We start from the raw sequence: 9397 nt of genomic DNA on the forward strand, positions 1-9397 counted from the left end.
TATAGCTAATAAATTAGGAAGGAAAGGTAGATTTTATAATGTCACCATTTTACAACTTTAAATGAAATAAATGGATAAAGACAATGGTCCTCAATGGCTGCTAAATCATGAAAATAAAGAACATTAGAACTTTCCTGCTTCCTGATGAAGTATTAATGCTCCCCAAAAAGTTAAAACTGATCTTAATCAAGTCTTCAGGTTTCATTATCAATTTATAGCAAATGCAGAGGAAAGAGGAAGATGTAAAATCACCATAAATGCAATCAGTCAAGTCCAAACTGTGGAAAACTACATCATAAATGACCTGATTCTTCAATAATTCAATTACAGGAAAAAATAAAGAAGAACTAAACATTAAAAGATAACTTATGAGAACTATCAAGCAATTGAAATACATGAACTTATTTGAACACTGCTTCAAACAAAAAAATCTTTTTAAATACAGGAAATTTAGAGAGTCCCTAGACTTGATATTAAAGACATTCTTTTGGCATGATAATAGTGTTGTTATTATATCTTTAAAGGAGTAATTTTAGAGAAACATATTGAAAGATTTAGCAATGAAATGGCAATGCCATAGGTATTCAGGAAACAAAATTGGTCTCCTGGAAATTAAAAACAAGATAGCAGGAGTGGAAGAAAAGGTGAAGAAGATATCTTTCAGAATGCAGAGCAAAAACCCCAAAAGATGAGAAATAGAGGAGAATTTTTAAAAAGAAAGAACAGTCTAGGAAATTTAAGATCCAAATATTAAGAGTTCCCAAAAGAGAAAACCCACCAGAGGAAATAACCAAGGAAATTATTCAACAAAATTTCCTGTAACTGAAGGACTTTAGACATTCGTTGAATGTCCAGCTCAACAGATAAAAATCAAACACACAAAGCACAGCACTATGAAATTTCCAAACAGTGTTTCCCAGTGTTCTGAAATTGTCTGGAAATCCTACAAACTTCCAGGGAGAAGATGGAGAGTTCACAAAGAAAGAATCAGGAGTATAAATGAATCGAAGCTATCAATAAACACACCAAGAGCTAGAAGACAAATGGAACAATAGTTTCAGAGCTCTAAAAGAAAAGTATTTCCGCAAAAGGAAAAGAAAAATATTTCCAATTTAGAATCTAGAATTATCATACACCCTCTCTTAAAGAAATATTAGAGGATACGCTTCACCTAAATAGAAAGAGAAAAACATGGCATCCGGAGAATAGGAGTTCCGACACAGGAAACAACTGGAGGGAATTCTGGTGAAGGGAGATCCCAGGATGACAGCAGTATACCAGGTCTAGAAGATAATCATTCAGAAGCCTCTCCAAGAAGTCAGGAAGCCCTTGGAGAGCCCTGTTTAAGATGATGAAATTGATAGAGCATTTGCCGGGAATGACCATACTGAAAATAATTTAGGTAGGTGACAGAGTTTGGGATTAAATTAGTGATAACTACTTAGAAAACTAAGTCATCAAAAAGGATACATTGGGACTTCCCTAGTGGCACAACGGATAAACTCCACACTCCCAATGCAGGAGGCCTGGGTTCGATCCCTGGTCAGGGAACTAGATCCCACATGCATGCCGCAACTAAGAGTTTGCATGCCGCAACTAAGATTTCGCATGCCACAACTAAGGAGCCTGCAAACTGCAACTAAGGACCCCAACTACTGCAACTAAGGAGCCCACGTGCTGCAACAAAGGAGCCCACCTGCCGCAACTAAGACCCCACGCAACCAAGACCCCATGCAACCAAATAAATAAATTTTTTTTTTTTAAAAAAAGGATACATTTATCGCACCCTTTCTGTACAAACTGTATTTCAGGGTAATCAAATAGTTGATATGGGAAAGTTCAGACTGACAGAATTTTAGCTAATAAATGCAGAAGGAATGTTGGCATTTAAAAATAACCATTTTAAACAACTGACGAGGGAATTCCCTGGCGGTGCAGTGGTTAGGACTTGGAGTTTCCACTGCAGAGGGAACGGGTTCGATCCCTGGTTTGGGAAATGAGATCCCGCGCTGTATGGCACGGCCAAAAATACACCTGAGGGGATAATTGATATAGGCAATAACCATTAACGACTGATAAAAGTATTAGGTGAAAGGTAGTGTGATGGCTAATTTTGTGTCAACTTGACTGGGTCATGGGGTGCCCAGATATTTGGTTAAACATTATTCTGGGTGTGTCTGTGTTTCTGGATGAGATTAACATTTGAATCAGTAGACTGAGTAAAGTAGCTTGCCCCCCTAATGTGGTGGTCTTCATCCAATCAGCTGAAGGTCTGAGTAGAGCAAAAAGATGACTCTTCCACAAGTAAGAGGGAACTCCTCCTGCCTTACTTCCTGGAGCTGAGGCATTGGTCTTTTCCTGCCTTCAGAACTGAACTGAAATGTTGGCTCTTGGGTCTCGAACTTGCTGTCTTTCATACTGGAATATACACCATCAGCTCTCCTGGGTCTCCAGCTTGCTGACTGCAGATCTTAGGACTTCTCAGCATCCACGATCACGTGAGCCAATTCCTATCTATCTATTTATCTATGCTATTGGTTCTGTTTCTCTAGAGACCCCTGACTAATACAGGAAGGAAAGGGAATTTTATATTGGACGCATCAGGCTGACACCACCTGCGTCCACTTGTTAATCTTAGCATCTCTAAAGCTGGGACAGCAGATATCATGTACCTTAAAATGTGATGTAACACTCACACTATTGTTTTAGTTTAGATTGTTGAAGAAGCAGGCATGGAAAGAAGGATTTGAGTACAAGACATTTATTTGGGAGGTGATCCCAGGAAACACCATTAGTGGAGTGATACAGGAACAAGAAGCAAGTCAATAAAGAGTGTGCTATCAAGCAGCCATGGTGGGTAACTGGAGCTAAATCCCACCAGGGAACTCTGAGAAACAGTGTAGAGCATGTCCTTCAGAGTATCTCACCTGAGGGAGAGAACTAGGGCATTGATACAACTCCCTTCAGTCATTATTCAAGGACTACTCCTAGGGAGTGTTCATTCTCTGGTACTTTTGCATTGCAATGCACATCTATAGAGAGGGCACTAGTCCCAAAGAAAGCCCTCATGCAAAGAGATGGCAGTGTATTCACAGATAGAAGTCAAAATGGCATGCTACACAGTAGTAAGGGCAAAGTGGATGTGGATGGGCACCAGAAGTGTTTGCCAGAGCCACTTATGAAATATTCTATTTTTTAAAAAAAAGCATATTTCTTAACAAAAGATCAAGATAAAAAAAAGCATATTTCTATACTATTTCTTCTTTATGTAAGAGTACTTTTTTTTAAGATGAGAAAAAACAAAGAATTTTTCAAAGAAAACCACACAAGCCCACTTAAAACAAAAAAAAAAGAAAAAGAAAAGAAACTGTCTCCAGAGGAAAAATATCATGCTGGAAAGGAAGGCTAATAATAGTTTTACTACATGGCTCTGCTCTAAATCACACATATTTAGTCATAATAATGTAAACTATGAATATAAACCTTAAAAAAATTGCGGTATGACTAACTGGAGAGTTTGAGGGGATACAATGAGTGTGTGTGTGTTGGTGGGTGGGTGTGTGTGTGATGATAATAGGAGAGGAAAGAGATAAATCTTCATTTTCCATAGTGAGAGAACAAGAGATATTGTCTAAAACATAAAGACCAAGAATAGCAATACACCCATTTTTTCAAAATATGGAGATATATACCAAGAGAATTTGCTAAAAGACTTAAGAGTGGTTGCCTCCAGGGAAGGAAAATTGCTCTCTGTTTTAAAATTCCTTATTGAATTATTTGACTCTAAACTATTTGGGTATTATCATTTTGACACACATACAAAAAAACATTTTTTGGAAAGAGTGAATTAGAAGTCAAATGAAGTTAGCATGTGAGAACAACCCTGAAGATGTTTGGCTTGAAAAAAGGAGCAGAGATATGGGACATAGTTGAAGGATAATACAGAATCAAGATAGGATAGTTTAAAAAGAAAGGAGAAAAACTAGAGTAAATTGTATGCTGATGAGAAAGATCCAACAGAGAGAGAGGGTAACTGATGGATGGAGGTCCTTGTGGCTGAGAATCCAGAGCGTAAGTAAAGATGGGCCTTTAATGGGCAGTAAGTAATTCCTGCAAAATAAAGTAAAAGGAGAGGATGTGCACAGATGCCAGTCCATTTGTATAGGTAGTGGAAAGATGAGAGAATTTCCATTGAAGGTTTTTATTTGTTCATTTAGTATGAAGCAAGGCCATTAGTGAGAGAGGACCATACTTTGAGAACTATTGCTCTAAGTAATGGATGGGCATTCCTAAATATCTATAACTAAGTAATTAACCTTAGGCATTAAGATCTCTCTCGTAATTTAACTGTATATTTCAAACATCATAAAAACTGAAAAGAAAAAATTAAATATTTTAAGTTAAACTGAGGAGCTATAAAAATTAGGAAACCCAGAGCAACGTATATTTTACCCCTTTGGGTACACAGGTATTCTCAGTAAGAGAATAATAGTTAGGTAAGTAAGCTTGGTAATATTGTAAGTCATTTACCTTGGTAATATTGGAGCATCAGTCTCAGAAGTTCACCTGGAAGAATTAAAAAGATGCCACACAAGCCAGAGATAAATGGTCATTAGGATCTCATTCACCTCCACACTCCCTCATTAAATCCCCACCAGCTGAGAAACTGGTGTAATAGTTTGGAAGCAGTCACGGATATTTGGTTTCCACCTGGAAGGAATCACCATAGATTCAGGAAAGTTCCCTTCAAGTCTCTGGGACTTGCCAGAAGATTTCGAAGTCAGTCTGTAGAGAAAATGACCCCTCTAGTCAAGGTGGTTCCATTTTCTCCACATTTTATGTGTGAAGATATATGAAGATGCGTAAAGGCATATCTTCTCCGCTAGGGGGATTTGATTGAATAAAGAAACAGGACCCAAAGAATCCTTGAAGCATCACTTAATTTCGTCTGAAGCATTTCCTTCTGGTTAACATTGTCTTTTTTTTCCTTAGAAAAAAGCCCCCAAATAGTGAATTGCATAAGACCAGTTACTAAAAAATATATTATATTTTAAAATTATGGCTCATTCAAAATTCAAAGGAGATCTTCAGAGTGACTGGAAATAACTTGCTAGAAATCTACGTTTTCTACGTTGCCCATATGACCTTGGGGAAATCACAGGACTTCTGGGGATGGGGGGGGGTGGGCAGTTGGATACATTTATCTCAAAGGATTCTTCCTCTAAAATTATTCTAGGTTCTTAATTTGTGTGTCATCTATACCTGTAAATAATAATTTAATCAAAACCACAAACTGTCTTTAAGTACCTTACTATATGTAAAGCATTGTGTTAATAATTTCCGTGTGTTAAAGTAGCTAAGTAGTAAGTAATAGGATACATCACCAAACACAGCACATATTCTTCTCTCTACCTTCTTTCACCGTAATTATTGAGATTCATCCGTGTTGCTGTGTGTATCGATAGTTCATTCCATTTTCTTGATGGTTAATATTTCATCGTATGTTGTTATGACTTGATCAAATCACATTTGTGAAGTGGAGCATAGGGCGCTGGATGATGAGCTGTGACTCCACTACCGACAAGAGAAATTGAAAGAGAGAAGTTTATCACTCACAGACCCTGAACAAAGTACATGGCGCACCTTGAGGGGCCGCACTGGGAGATCAAAGCAGGGTGCAGGCAGAGAGAGAGGCAGGACCTGGGGCACATGCCTTTATTAGGGTCTGTGGGTGAGTGCTTTGGGGCTAACGCTGTATTGTATTGGTTAATTCAAACCAAAATTAATGCGGCTTTGGTAAGCCCTATGACGGGGTCTTATTTAAGAGGCACACAAGGAAAGGTCTTGGGAGGCAGGGAAGACTTGATCACAGGGGCTGTTGGGGCAGTCATCTCAGGAACCTTCACTTGCTTGTGACTCTGCAGGCTATTTTCTAGGGCATATACTTGCATGATGGAGCTAGTGTCAGTTTAAGTCCCCTCTCCCCCCAAAGCCTCTTAGCCACACAAAATAATGCTGAAACAGCAATACCAATTGAGTAACTTAGCTAAACTCTCAACACATGGATACACCATGATTTGTTTATTCGTCTGTTGATGAATGTTTGGGTAATTCCAGTTTGGGGCTTTTGCAAATAAAGCTGCCATGAACATTCATATACAAGTCTTTGTGTGGACATATGCTTTCTTTCCCCCTGGGTAAATACTTAGGAGAGGAATGGCTGAGACATATGGTAGGTATATGTTTAATTTTTTGAAAAACTGCCAAAACCATTTTCCAAAGTGAATGTACAATTTCACATTCCTGCCAGCAGTGTATGAGAATTGTAGTTGTTCCATATCTTTGCCAACACTTGGTATAGCTGGTCTTTTCAATTTTAGTCATGATTGTAGTACGCAGTGGTGTCTCATTGTGGTTTTAATTCCACTTCCCTAATGTCTAATGATGTTGAATGTCTTTTCATGTGCTTATTTGCTATTTGTATATCTTCCTTGTTTAAGAGTTTGATCAGATCTTTTGCCCATTTTCTAACTGAATTGTTTGTTCTCTTGTTACTGAGAATAATATATATATATATATATATATATATATATATATATATATATATATATATATATATATTCCATCTCAAACATTTTACTTTTCATCTCTAGAAGTTCAACACGGGTCTTTGTAAAAAAAATATGTCTTCCATGCCTCCATTTAACATGAGAAGTCTTTCCTCTACCTGTTTGAATGTATGTAATGTAACTGTTTAATATCCTTATATACTAATTCTATTATTTGTGTTTACACCTTTTTGTATTGATTCATTTTTTTCTCATGATGTGTCATAGCTTCCTCCTTTCCCCCACTTCTTCCCTCCTCCTTATTAGACCCCTGATAGTGTGAATTTTACCTTGTTAAATGCTGCATATTTTTGTATTCCTATAAATATTCTTGAGTTTTATCCTGGGTCACAGTTAAGTTACTTGAAAACAGTTCGATACTTTCAAGTCTTGCTTTTAGCATCATTAGGTGGTACCCAAGCAGCCTTTAGTCTATGACTAAGTGTGCCCTACCACTCAGAACATGATTTTGAATACTTTGCCCAAAGCCAAGTTTTTCTACTCTAGTCAGTGGGAACGCTATCTATTTCTGCTGGTGTGAGCTCCTGGCATTTTCCCCTGTGCTCCTTTTGGGCGGTGTTTTTCTCTGTCCTACGTTAGTTTCCTCATTGCCTCGGCTCAGGTGGACATTCTGTCATCTATGGAGCTTTCTCTGTGGTAGCTGTCTCCTCTCCTGCACTCCACTGTGTCTCTCTGATTCCCAGCTCCATCTTCTTAACTCAGGGGGACTCCTGGTCTCTGCTTGGGTTCCCCCTTCCTTCCACGGTAAGGTAAATGTTAACAACAGGGAAAACTGGGTGTGGGGTATTTGTGAACTCTCTGTACCATCTACTTAATTTTTCTGTAAATATAAAATTGTTCTAAAAATAGAGACTATTTTTTAAAAAATAAAGGAATCCTGACACCCTAGAACAAACATGTTTCTCTCTTGTGCTAAATCCCCAAGTGCTCACCATCCACTGAGCCTGTTCAGACAACAGCAGTAAAATTTCATTTACTCCTGGGGTCTCGACTTAATTTCTTCTCCCTCATGTAAATTGCACCGTAGCCTCAAAACTCTCTCCAGGTAGTAAGCTGAGGCAATTGTAGGGCTTACCTTGTTTATTTCCCCATCTCACTGCCCTGCATTGCCTAGTATCTAATGTCTGAAAATCAGTGTTTCACGTATTATTTTGTTGGGTTTTTTACCTGTTTCAGGTGAGATAGTACATCCAATCTCTGACACCTTATCTGCCCAGAAGTAGAAGTTACTTTTTATGTGGTTACTGCTATAGTCATAACTTCTTTGCTTTCTTGTTTGTTTGTTTCACCATTTAAATGTACATCTCTAGATAGTGTAATTAATTCTTACCAATTTCAAAAGTATGATATGTCTTTAAGACTATTTTAATCTGTAAATTTACTTCTCCGTCCTCTTCATTTCTTTACAGTGTCACTAAAGGGAAGTGGGTGCTGAACTAAGTAAATTTGGAAGAGTGGGATGTGTAAAACCAAACGCAAAAGGAACTTCACATAAGCACTGTACTCTAGTTGATAAAGTCATTCCCATGAGTGTACTGGTTAACAATTCTGATGCTACTGTACATGTACAATGGAATTGAACAATTAAGTAAATGGATGGCACAGAGTGGGAGCCAACTTTCTCACTGTTGGAGTGGGATTCAGATAAGCAAGGGGTAAGGGTTGAGGAGAGGCTAGAATGATTCATTTGGTAGTGGATTAGAATTGCAGACACTCGTAAGAAGTCATGTGTAGATTATTATAGATGCAGATGATTACATATAGAAATATTTATTGATATGTGTATATATGTAAACAATATGCACATGTATATTTCTTTGCTCTGTCGGCTGAGAAGACTCAAAAGAAACAATGCCCCACTCATACTAACAAGTATACCTAATGCCCAGATCTTGGTTTCTAATGCCACTTCCAATAACTAACCGGGGTTCCTTGGAGTAATGGCTGATTTTAGGACTAGCTAAGAAATAAACGAGATGAGCCTGGGACATCTCGTAGTGTCAGAAAGTAAGGAAGTACAAAAACCAACAACAAAACAAAACAGAATATAACAAAATACCACATTCATGTGGTTCTGTCAAAGGAGCACAAGAGCCAAATGAGAGTTGCCAATGGCCAAAGCTGGAACAACTTGGGCAACAAAATAAAGTAGTATTGAATTATCACAAGTATAAAATAAATATCTGTGAGTCCATATTGATATAAATAAATGATTTAATGAATAAATAAATAGGAGAAGAGACAATTCTCCCATGGAGAAGAATTCCAAATAATTTATGTAGATACTTTACCCTCAAGGAAAGGGACCATAAATCTCCACTCCTTAAATATGGGCTGTGCACACTTCCTTCCAAATGTACATTATGGAAACGGAGAGAAAAAGAGCAACTCTACAGTGAATAAACTTCACAAACACTACCTCAACCAGGTAATCAAGATCGACATCAACAGTGATAAGTCATGTTGATGGTACGCAGTCTTAATGCGATGTGATGAAAATAACACTTTACCTCTGTGATCTTCCTTCAAAAACCCATGGCTGCAGTCGAATCATGAGGAATACATCAGACAAATACCAACAGAGGAATAACCTACAAAATACCTGATTGGTACTCAAAACTCTCAAGATCATCAGAAACAAGGTAAGTCTGAGAAACTGTCACAGCCAGGAGGAGCCTAAGGAGACATGACAACTAAATGCAATGTGATATCCTGGATGGGAACCTGGAGCATAGAAAGGAATTAAGTAAAAGCTAAGAAAATCTGAA

This window comes from Balaenoptera acutorostrata, chromosome 5, assembly GCF_949987535.1.
Source record: "Balaenoptera acutorostrata chromosome 5, mBalAcu1.1, whole genome shotgun sequence".
Classification (NCBI taxonomy): Eukaryota; Metazoa; Chordata; class Mammalia; order Artiodactyla; family Balaenopteridae; genus Balaenoptera; species Balaenoptera acutorostrata.